At 44.4% G+C, this 14,858-nt stretch overlaps 1 pseudogene; it reads left to right on the top strand.

Annotated features, from left to right (window-relative positions):
• Positions 1 to 13,283: 13,283 nt before the first annotated feature.
• LOC112821901 (heat shock protein HSP 90-alpha pseudogene) lies at positions 13,284 to 14,560 on the top strand (annotated as a pseudogene).
• Positions 14,561 to 14,858: the final 298 nt, after the last annotated feature.

Below are 14,858 nucleotides of genomic sequence, written 5' to 3'. Positions count from 1 at the left end.
ATCTTGGCTGCTAAAGAAATTCACCAGTGAGCGGATTAAAAACAAAAATAATTATGCTGACTCCTCATGTGCTCTCTTTCAATCCACAACGATGCAGATGCGCAGGCTCTGCCAGGGGTGGGGGCATCTCCTCCTCCAGACCTTTCCATAATGGTCTCTGGCAACACACGCAGCTCCCAGCGTCCCAACCCAGGCCCCTTCTGTTTCCCTGCCACTGGGGGAACTGAACATGAATTCTGACCTGGGACTATGAAAAGGAAAGACAGAACTTCTGTCATTACGTCCAGAAAAGGGCAGAAGGAAAACCTTGAATCCAGGGGGTGGACTCCCACCCGTGACCCAGAGCTACGCTAAGCTGAAGGCTCCGTGAAGGGCACATGAGATTCCTCTGCTCTTCCCCACGTGCTTTCTACCCTGCACATCTGGCCCTACTCTCTTAATACCGCTCTCTTCAGATTTCATCCTGCCTCCAAAACAGTCAATGGAAATCTGTGCATCCGCACTGCATAGTGGTTTCTGAGGGCAAGCTCAGAGCCAGACCACAAAGAGTCAAACCCTGGCCACTTAGTTACTGGGTGACCTGGGACAAGTTTATAACTTCTCTGTGCCTTAGTTTCTTCCTCCCCTCTAAAAAGGAGGATGACCCCGGGGCTGCCGAGGATGAAATCAGTTAGTTCCAGTAAAGCACTGAGAACATGATGACACATAGCACTTAATAATGCTAGCACTGTTACTATAACCTGTCCTTATTTGGTTTCACCCCAGGCCACTCACTTTCCAACTGATCCCCAAATACAGGTAGATCTCCGTACCCCTTCCATCTCTGACTTTGCTTGATGCTCTTCCCAAATATTTTCTCTCCATTGTCCGTAAATTCTCTAGCTGAAGCCCTGCCTCCTCCCCACGTTCTGACTGTTGGAGCCCCCCAGCCCAGATCTCCAGCCAACTTCTGTACTGCTTACTGCTATCTGCTGCTACCTGAAAACTGAAGAAATGAGTGCGTGAGTCATGGCCTCGTGAGAAAACAGGAAGCACCTCAAAAAGGCAACCACGGGGGCTATTTATGGAGGCATAGGCAGGGTTAAGGGAAACATCAAGTGACCCAGACAACTGGCAACAGGGGAAGTAGTTATCCCCCAGGCCTGAGGAAACAAGGGAAGGGAGTAGTTACTGAAAACCAGTGGGAGGCCTTGAAGAGGCCACCCAAGTCATGGTCTTGAAGTAAAGGAACCATGGGGACAGGGAGTGAACCAATGTCCCACCTCTGTCTCTTCCTCTCAAGCAGTCTCTTGCAGGTGGTTCCCACTGGGCAGACACAACTGGAGGCCAGAGCCCAGGCAGACGTCAGTCTCCCTGTGATGGAGAGAAGGGTGAAGGGACCTGGAAGGGCAAACAGAGGCTAGTCACCATGGACAGGCCTGAACCAAGCTAATCATCATTCAACTGGGGGCATCTTGTATTCGCCCTTAGTGTCTCTCACATGCGGACCTCTGCAAGAGTCAGTATGGAGAAATGGAAAAAGCATGGACTTGGAAATCAGAGGCCTGGTATATCAGTGGACCCTGTCAACTACCAGCTGTATGACCTTAGGAAAGTAATTTAACAGTAAAATCACACTGGCCCCACGGGGTTGCTGTGAGAATTAAATTAGAAAAGTCCTTTCCTCTTCCCTATTCTCTTTCTAACTAGGACTGAGGGTCTAGCTCTTACCGCCTCTAGATCTAGAAATGCCGAAAAATCAGTAAGAATGTGCACACTTGTTGATAAAAGAAACATTTCTTTGAATCTAAAATCATTCTAGGCAACTTAAGAAATTTGTAGGGGTTTGCTTAAAGCTGGCTTGTCCATTGAGAAAAGCAGAAAAATGTATCAAAGGACTCATAGACCTTTAGAATCTTCAAAATCAAAGTGTGGTCCAGCAGCATCCCCATCACCTGAGTGCCTGTTAGAAATGTAGAATCTCATGAGGCAATAGATAATAACTAAATTTCCTGTGGTAATCACTTCATAATATATGTATGTCAAGTCATTATGCTATAACGCCTTAAACTTCCAGCTCAATAAAAGTGGAAAAAAAAATGCAGGATCTCAGGCTTCATACCTCCACCAGTAATTCGCATTTTAACAAGATCTCAGGTGATCTATATGCACTTTAAAGTTTAAGAATTCCATGGAAAAAAAAAAAAAGCTTAAAAATTTTGAACTACAGGAACCCCAGAGGCCATGTACATTCTGTTTAAACCCCCTCACTTTATAACTGAGGAAACTGATGTCCAAAAGAATATAAATTGTCCTGAAATTGTCTGAAAAGATGCTGCCCCTTGATTAATCCTACAGGTATTTCCAACCCCTCCTCCCTTACTACTCTCCACTTTACAGTGTGAAACTATATATTTTCCTAGTCTTCTTTGCTGCTATGAGTGACTACATGATAGTCCTGAGGGTTTCTTGCAAATCTGCTTTGTTCGTAGAGTAAGCCAGACGCGGATGTACCGTCCTTCCCTGTGCATCCTGCCAGAGTTGCCGTGGGGTCTGGAGCTGGGATGGGCCTCTTGTGACACTAAAGCTACAAGCATGAGGATAAAAGGGCCACATAAGGGCTGTAATAGGTAAAGACACAAGGACCTTCGTCCTGGATGACGTCATTTAGGTGGTGGCTGAAATCTAGCCAATAACTTCCTACTTTCAGCTTTCTTATCATTTACAAGTAAATAAATCTCTTTTTGTATAAGACATTACTTGTCCATCCTGTGTAATGTCTCACAGCTAGCAAGTGGATAGGCCAGCATTAGGACTCAGGCCCCTGACTCCCAGCCCAGAAATTCTTCCTATGCCTCCTTCCTGACTAAATTTTAATAAACACATATAGAATCAAGAAGTGCTAAGGGACGCCTGTGTGGCTCAGTCAGTTAAGCTTCTGACTCTTGATCTGGGCTCAGGTAATGATCCCAGCGTCGTGGGATCGAGCCCCACATCAGGCTCCATGCTCAGAGGGGAGTCTCCTTGAGATTGTCCCTTTCTCTCTCTCTCTCTTCCCCTCCTCCTTCTGTCCCTCCCACTCGTGCTTTCTCTTTCTCTAAAATAAATAAATCTTTATTTTTTAATTTTTTTCTAAGATTTTATTTATTTATTTGAGACAGAGAGAGAGCATGGAGGGAGAGTAAGAGGGAGAAGCAGACTCCCTGCTGAGCAGAGAGCCCGATGCGGGGCTCGATCCCAGGACCCTGGGACCATGACCTGAGCTTCGGAAGGCAGACGCTTAACTGCCTGAGCCACCCAGGCACCCCAAATAAATACATCTTTAAAAAAAAAGAAATGCTAATGTGGGGATGCGCCCATCCATGGGAAAAGAAGTCTTTTAACAACTCTTTTTAAGTTGACAGTAACAGATCTTAAGGGCGAACAATCAGGTTTAATCTAGGCCTTTTGCACGTGTGTATTCTCTGGACTTTAAAAAAGGAGACAAGGACAAGAGGAATAAAGAGTAGACAGACCAGGCGCCTGGGTGGCTCAGTCAGTTTGGTGGCCACCTTCGGCTCAGGTCATGATCCTGGAGTCCCGGGATCGAGTCCCGCGTCAGGCTCCCCGCTCGGCGGGGAGTCTGCTTCTCCCTCTGACCCTCTTCCCTCTCGCGTGCTTTCTCTCTCTCATTCTCTCTCTCAAATAAATAAATAAAATCTTAAAAAAAAAAAGAGTAGACAGACCTTCATTTGACCAAAGACTCTGCCCTGACCATTTGTGTGCCTTGTGGAACTTCATAAATAAAACCGAAATAAGTGCTAGGTATACTTCCTGTTCAGTGACACCACTGCCAAATGTCATGGTGATTCATCAAGGTCTACAAATTCCATTAATATGCAGTATGGATCTACTGAGACATGAAAAATTAATGTCTAACCACAGGTTGCTGTTCTCAAACTTACTTTTAAAAAAATCAACAAAATACAAGGGCTAGAATTCATTAAGCCAGAGAAACCATAAAGGTAAATGAAAGTGATGGCACACCCAGAAACTGAGAAACTTCCAGAAGCCAGACAGCCCACTGAAGGAAATGCAGGCTCTGGATGGGCCCAGGGGAGAGTCTGAAGAGACATGGCCATCAGAGCCAGGGTTTATGGAACAGGTCAGATTTGCTTCCTTCCCTACACAGAAAGGCTTTTGAAGAGCTAAGGAGGGTCCCATTTGGGCTCTTGCCAAAACCAGTCTGCCATTTTTAAGGGAGGAAAATGAGTTGTTAGACACTGAGCAGTCATAATCATTTTGTTTTGGTAAGATTACATATGATGAAGCAACGTTTCATCCTTGCTGTGGCCCTGTCAGGTTGGCTCTGTCCCCCCGTTTTACAGTTGAGACGTGAGGAAACTTACTCAAGATCACATATCAACAAGTATAATGAAAAAAACCTCCATAAGGCCCTGTAGGCTCACCCTGCTTCTCTCTAACTTCATTGGGACATTCTCCCCCACGTTTCCTCAGCTACAGCCACCCTGGTTGGGCCCTGACTCACCACTCATTCTACACCCATTCTTACCTCTTATTTCTGGTCTCAGCTTCAAAGTTACCTCTTATTTAAGAAATCTTTCCCTCATGCCCTACCCTAGACTAATTATCTTTTTTGTGAGCTCCCACAAGGCCATATACTTCTTTGCACTATGGCTGTCATTAACTAATCACTTGACTGATTGATTGACTGAGTAAATGAGTTAGATAATGATTTGTTTACTCTCAGATGTTGGCACTGAAAGGTGGTTTTGTGTTATGTTGGAATCGAGGTATCTTTGATCACTTGACAATCTCCATCAGCTCTTCTTCACCATCTATCCCAAACAAACAGATAATGTGAGAGAAGTCATTTTGCAGTGCAAAATCACCTTCAGGATGAACCTCTATGCCACTCCCTTTCTCTCTGAAAACCCCCATTCCCTCCTATATAGAACTTTAGAACCATTTTTTAATGTCTTCCACTCTGACTAGAGTAAGAGCCCCATGAAGGCACAGACTATTTCTCTCTCTCACTCTTGAATCCCAGCACCTAACCCATGTGCTTAGCACATGGCAAGTGCCACAGCATTTGTTCAGCGAATGGATAAATGAATGGATGTATGACTTAGTCCTCCCAGATAGGTGGTTTCCCACTATACCACTCCACCTCCTGCTAGGAAGAAGGCTACAGCAACTGCTACTTTGGACACTGTCTTCTGCAGATCTCCAATGCACAGCCTTGGTGGGGGCAGGGGCTTGGAAACACAAAGCCCGCAACAGACAATTTTTGGTTGAATTGGCCAAGATGTTTCACCCACACTCAGGGCCCTTTCAGGGGATTCTTCCCTTGGCTGGGGAGAAATCCTGAAGTGCTGGAGGTAGCAGGGCTGAGCGGAAGCTTCCCACCTGCCAAGACTGAGGGAGCCAAGGCACCAAGATCTAAGTCATCCCTGCCTTGCTTTATATCTGTAAGGAATCAAAACAGACCCAGGGCTTCCCTCTTAGGCCATTCTCTGAAGATAAGGAGAGCACCCAGACCCAATAGAATGAACTCACGGAGGGCAGAATGTTTGATGGCCCAGATGGCCTTCTCTTCATCCAAGCTCTTGACATTTGGAAAAGCAAAACTCTTTATGGCCCCTTCCTCAAAATCACTTGGAGATACTGATCTAAAAAACAAACAGAACAACTCCAGGACTCTATCCCAGACCTACTGAATCAGAATCTCTAGGGATGATCTAAGAAATCTGTTTTGAACAAGCTCTCCAACAAATTTCTGATGCTTGCTAAAGTCTAAGATGCTCTTAGCACTCAAGTCCCTTCTTAGCCAAGGACTTTAAGAGGCTGAGCATCAATTTAAGCCAAGCCAGGTCTTCGAGGTAGAGGAATTCCATGGGACTAAATGAGACTCCATCCAACCTGATTCCTTGCCACCAGTGGCAAGTGGCCTGGATCACTGCCTCTTCAGCCCTCCCCCAAACTTATCCTTATCACAGTCAGAGTATCTTGGACCTGCCAGAGTGAGAGGAAAACTAAAGGATTAGGACCTGGTTTTTGTCACTTAAAAACACAGTTCAAAGTACCAGATTGAGCCTGGAAGGCACAGGAATGTGATGGCTTTTCTTTGTTTATTTGGAGGACAAGCAGGGATATTTTGGCAGCCAAATCCCAAAACCAGGACAGAATCACAAAGCCCATTTCATTTCCCAGTTACCCACTCAGGTGCTGCTGGGTCTAGCCCCTCCTCCTGCTACAGCCAAATATCTGCCAAAAGTTCCCACTGCTGGGAGGGGCAAGGTCAAAACTGATCCAAAATTCTGAATGGTAGTTCATGGACTCTTTTGTTCTTTAAAAAATGGACACTTTTGAGAAACTGATGACCACCAGACTCCCTCTCCTCACCACCACCAAAAACCATATAATCCCCAAGATTTTTCATATAATTTCAGGGGTGCACAGGCTCCTTTGAGCCCATCCATGAACCTCTGCCCATGAGCCCCAGGTTAAGAATTACCATAAACATGACGGAGAATTAAGAACCAGAAATGGCTAAAAATTTTTATACACACATGAGGAAAGTCAAGGTGGGGATGGGGTGGGATGCATGAGGAAACAAGTTATATGTATTCTTTTTATTCATGTTCTGTTAATAGAAATTTGGCAAAAATGTAGATATATGCAATATTTAACTTTCTAGTGTTTTTATTAATCTGAAGTAATTTGTTATTTTAGGAACATTAATAATTGACTATATAGAATTTAATCTGCTCATAAAATAATCATGCTTGGCAAACTTAAAGATATAATCTTCAAGACAATTAAATATTTACTAATCGAATTTACTTGAAAACGTCTTATATTTGCTGTGGGGTATGAAAACTGATAAGCTTTTTAAGAATTCAGGTTTAATTTTTTGCTATTGTATAAGAAGCATCCCAAAACTAAATATTTTCTTTTAAGTAAAAAACTGTACATTTTAAAAAATCCTTTGTCCATCTCAAGTCCATACATCTAAGAGGACAGGTTCTTTCCCCCTCCCACTCACACAGTGCCTGGTCAACAATCAGCCAACCTTATGCTGAATCTCATAATTGTGGGCCCACCGGCAGAGGCGGCACTGGATCTGTCTTTTCCTGTAAAATGGTAGTGGTTCCCTGAACTTTTTAAGCCTGCATTTTGTACCACGTTCCATTAATTGTAAGACACACCTTTTCTTATGCACCACAGGAGAAAACACTGTCCATTTAATGACAACACGTCTTAACCATAGTCTTCGGCAGTGGTGCAAGCCTCTCATTGCTTTGACGTCTCTTTCATCCCCCCGACATGAGTTAGCAGTTTCTCCTGTCACTTGGCTGGGCTTGTGAGGATGGCTAACTCTTTTGTGGACCTCAGCTAGAGTTTCTTCTACTTGAGGCATGGCTCTTCTGCTCTTAGGTTCCAGAAAGCAGTCGGCTGTGACTGCAAAAACTAGGCAATTGTTCATTCCTCCAACCGTGCCTATCTGCTTCACCAATATTAAATTCAAGTCCTGCTGCTCTGTTTCTGCCCTTTTTGCAACAGCATTTTTCATTTCCGTGCCAAATCATAGTGTGATCTTCTGAGGACCTTTTAAATGGCAGTTCAACTCAACACCTACAGTAACAACAATACACTTCCCTCAATCCAAGTGATGACAATATGAGCAGCAATGACCAAGTTTTGGCAATATTAATAACTGCATCTCTGCTGAATTTAGCAGACACCATTTGATTCCCAGAGATGTTGGAAGGTGGAAAATGGGTGCTCTAGAATCAGCGAAATTTAGTTCCCACTCCTTACCCCTACCCCCCATATCTCAGTGTCTCCAACAGACCAACAGTCATAACTAAAATGAAAAGGAAAAACTAAGAAGAGGATAATGGTAAAAATAATAAGTGTTTTCACTTCCCGTAATGTTTTGACTCATTTCCATTTCTCTGTCTTAACGTGAAGGACTCAAAGCTATCTTTCTTCCCCGCTCACCTATACTAGGTCATAATACTTTACTATGATCTCAATAACTATCTCATTACAGCTCTTCTTCCTCCCTCAATTTGTCTCCTTTTTATCCCTCCAACAACCTGGAAGTGAAAGCAAGTGATCAACTCCTATTTCACTTATCAATACTAGTACCATGACTGAGTTTATGATAAAATTCCTTCCTCTCATTTTTATCATGAATCCCCATAATAACCTCCTTGAGTGGTAGAGACAGGAAGAGACTATGATGTTTCAGATGATGAAATTGGAAAGAAAGCCTACAGTGCTGGCGGGGGAAACACTGGCATGCGGCCCCCTAAACAAGTGTTTACTCTTCTCTGATTTCAAGACCCCTATACAAAGAGCCACCCTGCAAAAAAAAGCAACTCTCACTGAGATCCCCGAAAGGGTCACCCATCACAAGCCCACTTTGTATATTGCGGATTCCTAGAAGCTCAAGTCTGCTTACAAATGTTCGATTTAGTAAATACTCAAAGACTGTGCACAAAGCACGCCAAACAGGATGCTGCTGGAGACTCAGGATGAAAGTTACGGTACTGCCCTCCGGGGACTCATAGTCTAGAGCTGTTCTCGGTTTGGGGATGGAGAGGCAGAGAGGGGGCATGGACCCTTTCATGAATCAGACAACATTTATAGGTCATAGAAAATTGTTCCAGATCCCCATGTACCCACACAATTCGGCAAATAATTTCTCAGGGCTTATAGAGCTCCTGGACATTGGACAAGTAGCTCAGGTGCATATTCTGGAACATCGGGCCACAAAGCTCATGGGGGTGAGCTTTCTGTCATAGCTAGTCCTACCCAAATACAAAGAGACCAAGTCAGTCAAACAGTTTAAGAAGGGAGTAATATCCTGTCCTTGGAGCTCAGGGTTTTCTTGATTAATAGCTACTACAGAAAACGCCTTACTCTCACTCAGGCTTGTGTTTTGAGTCCTTCTTTCCTGGCAGGGATTGACCGTATTCTCCAGAGTGCATGGCCAACCAAGGCACTATTCAGAAAAGCCAAGGCCCTCCTCGCTGGACTTGCCCACAATACTTCCTGCCCCAGCCCCCCCACCCCCCGCCTTTCACCTTTAAAGCCCCTGAGCAAGACCCAGTGGGGCCTCATTCTAAAATCTGACCTCCTCAGAGAGGAGGGCTCCTCTTAAAGAGGCTGGGGGACCCACTCTGCCAGGGACATCTCTAGCCAGGGCTATGGCTACAAGGAATTTCTGGCATTTGTAAGTTGGCTGGCGGTTGGGATTTTCCAGTCTTTTCCGACTCTGTAAAAGCAACCAGATTTTTCATCTGACGTTATTAGGATGCTGAGGTGTCAATGAATTGCTGGGGGCTGACATGTGGGATTGGAGTCTCATCTTGACCAAAGCCAGAGTCTCTGTATCATGTAAGGAGACAGACACTCTGGCTTCTTCCCCATGTTAACTTGTGAACGTCAATATGGGCTTTTGTTATATTCCCCACACCCTCTCAGGAAAGGGGACAGTTCCCATTTGGCTTCTCTTTCTGATACTCAGGCCCAGAGCCACGGGGTTTGTTGAAACTCTGAGGTTGCATGCATTTTCTTGTGTCTGTCATTCCTCTTCTCTGGATGTTAGTGCTTCAAGCGACACACAAAGGAAGCTTAGATATGGCCTCATGTGGAATATTACTACTACTACTCCTAGTAATAATATATAGTGCTTTTGGTTTTAAAAGGGCTTTCACCTTTATTGTTATTTTAACAATTGTTATTCCTCTCCAGATAGAGTATCAGTTGGGAATGCACAGGAATCAAGGGGCACCTTCAAAGAGTTTAACTGAAAATTATTTAAAGAAGGAACAACTTACAGAGATATACCAGAGTCCAATCGGGAAAACAGAAAACTATGCCAACTATTTTAATAAAAAAGAATTAGTTTAAAAGAGTTGGAGATCTTTACATCAAGTATCTAAAGTAGTCAAATTCATAAGGACAGAAAACAGAATGGGGGGAGGGGAGATGTTCAATGGGTAGAGTTTCAGCTGTGCAAGATGAGAAAGTTCCGGAGCTCTGTTTCACAGCAATGTAAGCACACTTAACACTCCTGAACTGTACACTTACAAATGGTTAAGATGGTAAATTTTATCTGATGTGTTTTTTTACCACAGAAAGAAAAAAGAACAAAAGCATTGGAGAGCTGAATATGTGAAAGGGCGCCCTGAGGTAACACAGAAAAGTTAACTGTAGAGAAGCCGCACAGGGGCGTCTGGCTGGCTCAGTTGCGGGGTAGCGTGAGACTCCATCTCCGGGTCCTGAGTTTGAGCCCCACACTGAGTGTAGAGATTACTTACTAAATAAGTAAGTAGGTAGACAGACAGACAGGCAAATTAGTGTGGAAAGAGGCTAGTTCTACTCTGGCCAGGGAAGCAAGGGATGAGCCTGGGGCTCTTATAACCCGAATCCATTCTCCGAGGCACTGCCAGGCTGATACAGGTTACCCAGCTGTGCTAATGGTTCAGGAAATCCTAGCTGTTGTGAGGGCACTAGAACAGGAAAAGCAAGCCAAGGGAGGACCAGGTCCTTCCTTCTCCTCGGCCATGCAGGCTCCCTGTGGTGCCCAGTGTTGGCAGAATTGACAGGGAGCTACTAGCACAGAGGGGTGTCATTTGCAAAGTCCCGGCCCAGCACCAAAAAGTAGGGCACAGAAGGGTTAGGAGCTCAGCCATATTAGTTTAATTAATGGGCACAAAAGGCGTGAGGCAAGGTCAAGGGAATGGTAAAAACCACCACCAACTGGGAACAGCAGGAGGCAGTCACCACCCCAAGCCTAAGGGGCCAGAGGAAGGAATGACCTTATAGGGACCTCCTGAGGGTCAAGGCTGTGGGAAAGGGGAGACCTGTGGGAGTGGTGATCCCCTGCCTAGACTAGAGCCAAGCAAAGAGGGAGCAGGCCAGAGTCAGGGGATAACCCCTTGACCTCTCTCCTCCCACCTGCTCATCTCTGGAAAACCAGCCTCAGCTTAGCCAAACCAAACTGGAAGCCAGAGATCAATATGTTTAATATTCATTTAATGAAAACAGAACCTACTATATACATATATCTGCATCTTTATTTCCCCACCTAAGGACAACATTAACAACAAAACAGAAATCCCTCCAAATGAATACAGATCAACACGTTCTTTCGTAGCAACAACTTGGCATGAAGAAAATTTGTTTTTAAGGGTGAAAAATTAGAAAAAAAATTGTGAAAAATTGGGAATATTTTCCAAATCTGTCAAATGCCTCATATATGTCACTAAAACGCTTGTTGATTTTCACAACCCCTTACTGTAAAGAGTGGACCAAATGTTTATCACCCACTTCTCTTGCCAACAATGGTTGAGTTGCCCTTAGGTTCCTCCTCTAAAATGGGAATGATAATACACACCTCGAAGGATTGTTATGAAGCTGAAATGAGAAAAAATAGGTGAAAGCACTGTAAAAAGATGAGGTTTTATTTCCAGTTCCCTTCAGTCCCCCCTGGATCTCAGCAGGATTCTTTAGAGCGCCACCATCACCATCATCACTGTCACCGCCATGGCCAGCACCTTCGCCATTGCTACCATCCTTCTCCACACCTCCATGGCTGCTAACGTCATCACCATCCCCCATTATCATCACTAACTTCATCATCTTTGCTCCAGGTCCTAAATTTCCTTACATTTCATTGCCTTTGGGGCCTTCCAAAATTTTATTGAGCAACAAAACAAAACAACAAAAAGACCTCTTGCAGGGAAATGAGATGTGGGATTTGGAGTCAGAAGAGCTGCACCGAGGGCTGCCCCGGCCAGTGACCATTTGTAGGTGCCTTCTGAGTTTCCCAGTTTTCTCATCGGTTAAGCAGGAATACCTTCCTACCTCTGTTGATTGTTGTCCTTTTGCCTTTCCAAATCCATTCTCAGCCCTTTGCTGTTCTAGTCTGTGTTCACGGAGGATGACCTTTTACAAACCGAATCATCTGGGCTCTCTTGTATGTGGACATGGTTGTATGAATATTGATAGAAGGGCTAGAAAATATACATACTAAGCCTAAGCTACCTGGTTTCAAGGGGCAGAAGGGTGAGCATTTGCCTTCAGCTCAGGTCATGACCCCAGAGAGTGTGCTTCTCCCTCTCCCTCTGCCCCTCCCCCAGCTCATTCTCTCACAAGGGCACACACTCTGTAATAAATAAATTCGAAATAAATAAAAATAAAATAAATAAAAAATAAAAACATGCTGAGTAAAAGAAATGAGACACAAAATCATGTCTATGGAGGGTATCATCTGTGTGAAATTCTAGAAAATGCAAAATCTGTAGTGATGGAAAGGAGATCAGTGGTTGCCTGGGGCCAAAAGTGGAGGGAGAGACTGACCGCAGCAGGGTATGAGGGAACATTTTGGGGTGAAAGAGATATTTGTTGTCCTGATTGTGGTAGTGGTTACAGGGTACATACATTTGTCAAAATTCAACTATCTGTATTTAAATTGGTATAATTTATATGTAAATTCTACTTCAATAAATTTTCAAAATAGCCATGGCATAATACAAATGGGAGATATCTACCACAGGATCCCAGATGTGACATGACTGTAAATCTTACAGCCCGAATGTACATGGAGGACCAGAGCTGACAAGGGCCAATGCATGCATCGGTCTGGTTCGCAGACGCCTGCAACAACAACACCAAACTGGTTGATGAAGTAGCCTTTTATGGAAATCCATGACCACTGAAGGGAACAAGAGAAAACTCTACAGGGACCAGGTGGGTGTCACATTTTAAAAAAGTTTTATGCAATTGGCTGTTGAGTTATAGTATAACTTAGTAGGAGAAGGAGAGTGGCCTCAGGGCCACAGTGGCCGAAGAAGTCTGCTAACCTTTCCAGATTTCACTTTCTTAAAAATAATACCAGCCTTCAAATGACAAGTTTTCAAGACCCCTATTGCCACTGAGAAATAATTCCAAAGACATGAGAGGAAACATCGGTGGACTCAAACACAAAATGGACTTGGCTCATTAGCCAGCCTTGTGCTAATGGTTCAGGAAGTTTAAAACAACATAATTAGATCCTACTAATCTAATGGAAAACCAGCCTCAGCTTAGCCAAACCAAACTGGAAGCCAGAGATCAATACGTTTAATATTCATTTAATGAAAACAGCTTAGCTCCCATTAAACGGAGCTAAGCAAAGCCCCTCTTCTTTATGCCAGTCCAGTGGCTCTCACCTGGCCCGTATCCGAGAAACACCTGTGCAACTTTTAAAAAGTAGAGATTCCTGAGCCCATCCCTTGGAACGTATGACTCTGTGGTCCTGGGGTACAGACCAGAGAGCTGGGTAAGTTCCATGGGGGACTCTGACAATCAGCTAATGTTGAGCATGCCTCCACCAGGCACTTGCCCTGCTCTCCTTATGCAGCCCAGGTGTCCCAAAACTGTCCTCTCAGAAAGAAGTTCTGAGGTACTCTTTCAGCACCATCCCCAGACTCCAAAGAAACACAAAGCAGCTTCCATATGCAGCTGAGACCGGACACACCTAAACTGGGTAAAAGAGACAGAGGTATTAGACAGTCACAGTGACCCTTCCATATTTTCACTCAAAGGGCTTATTCTGTATCTTCTTTCCTACTTCCTGAGTATTGGTGACTGAGTCAGCTGGCAAATAGTACTATACGATACTATACGTCTGCTTCTGGCGATGAGATGGTTTCCCTCAAGGACTATTTGCACCAGAATGAAGGAAAACCAGAAACACATCTATTACATCACAGGTGAGACCAAGGATCAGGTAGCGAACTTGGCCTTCGTGGAGCGTCTTCAAAAGCATGGCTTGGAAGTGATCTACATGATCGAGCCCATCGATGAGTACTGTGTCCAACAGCTGAAGGAATTTGAGGGGAAGACGTTAGTGTCTGTTACCAAAGAGGGCTTAGAACTTCCAGAAGACGAAGAAGAGAAAAAGAAACAGGAAGAGAAAAAACCAAAGTTTGAAAACCTGTGCAAGATCATGAAGGACAACTTGGAGAAAAAAGTAGAAAAGGTGGTCGTGTCAAACCGATTGGTGACCTCCCCGTGCTGCACTGTCACAAGCACATATGGCTGGACGGCAAATATGGAGAGGATCATGAAGGCCCAGGCCTTGAGAGACAACTCCACCATGGGCTACATGGCCGCGAAGAAGCACCTGGAGATAAACCCCGACCACTCCATCATTGAAACCTTACGGCAGAAGGCAGAGGCCGACAAGAACGAAAAGCCTGTGAAAGATCTGGTCATCCTGCTTTACGAAACTGCTCTCCTGTCTTCTGGCTTCAGTCTGTAAGACCCCCAGACACATGCTAACCGGATCTACAGGATGATCAAGCTCAGTCTCGGTATTGACGAAGACGACCCCACAGCTGACGACAGCAGTGCCGCGGTGAGCGAAGAGATGCCACCCCTCAAGGGTGACGATGACACGTCCCGCGTGGAGGAAGTCGATTAAGCGCCTCTGAGCATTACTTGTACATGTATTCGATACTTTATCTTCATTCCCTCTGATAATATATTTTCAAGGGTGTTTTTCTTTATTTTTGTTAACATTTTAAGAATCCGTATGGCATGACAGTAACTACTTAAGGGAAAGATAAGATTTCTTTCTTTTCGGAGTGTGCTACTGTGACGTGTAGGACCTAAAGCCCAGCTAGTTTTTCTTCCCCGGTTCCATGCTGGCTTCTTGTAACTGGACAAGGTAACATTTGTTGTGAGGTGTATGTAACCTGACGTGAACCGTGTACTCTGAAGTGTTTAGCTACCAAGCGGATTCCTTAGTAAGACCAAATTTTTTCTGTCACTGAAGTGTTCTGAGCTATACCTTGATGTTTAAAAGAGAACTG

Source organism: Callorhinus ursinus, unplaced genomic scaffold (genome assembly GCF_003265705.2).
Source record: "Callorhinus ursinus isolate GAN/ISIS: 27379988/994484 unplaced genomic scaffold, GSC_fseal_2.0 scaffold8, whole genome shotgun sequence".
NCBI classification, from domain to species: Eukaryota; Metazoa; Chordata; class Mammalia; order Carnivora; family Otariidae; genus Callorhinus; species Callorhinus ursinus.
Note: the sequence above shows the minus strand (reverse complement) of the source record. Positions and strands in the feature narration are given on the sequence as shown.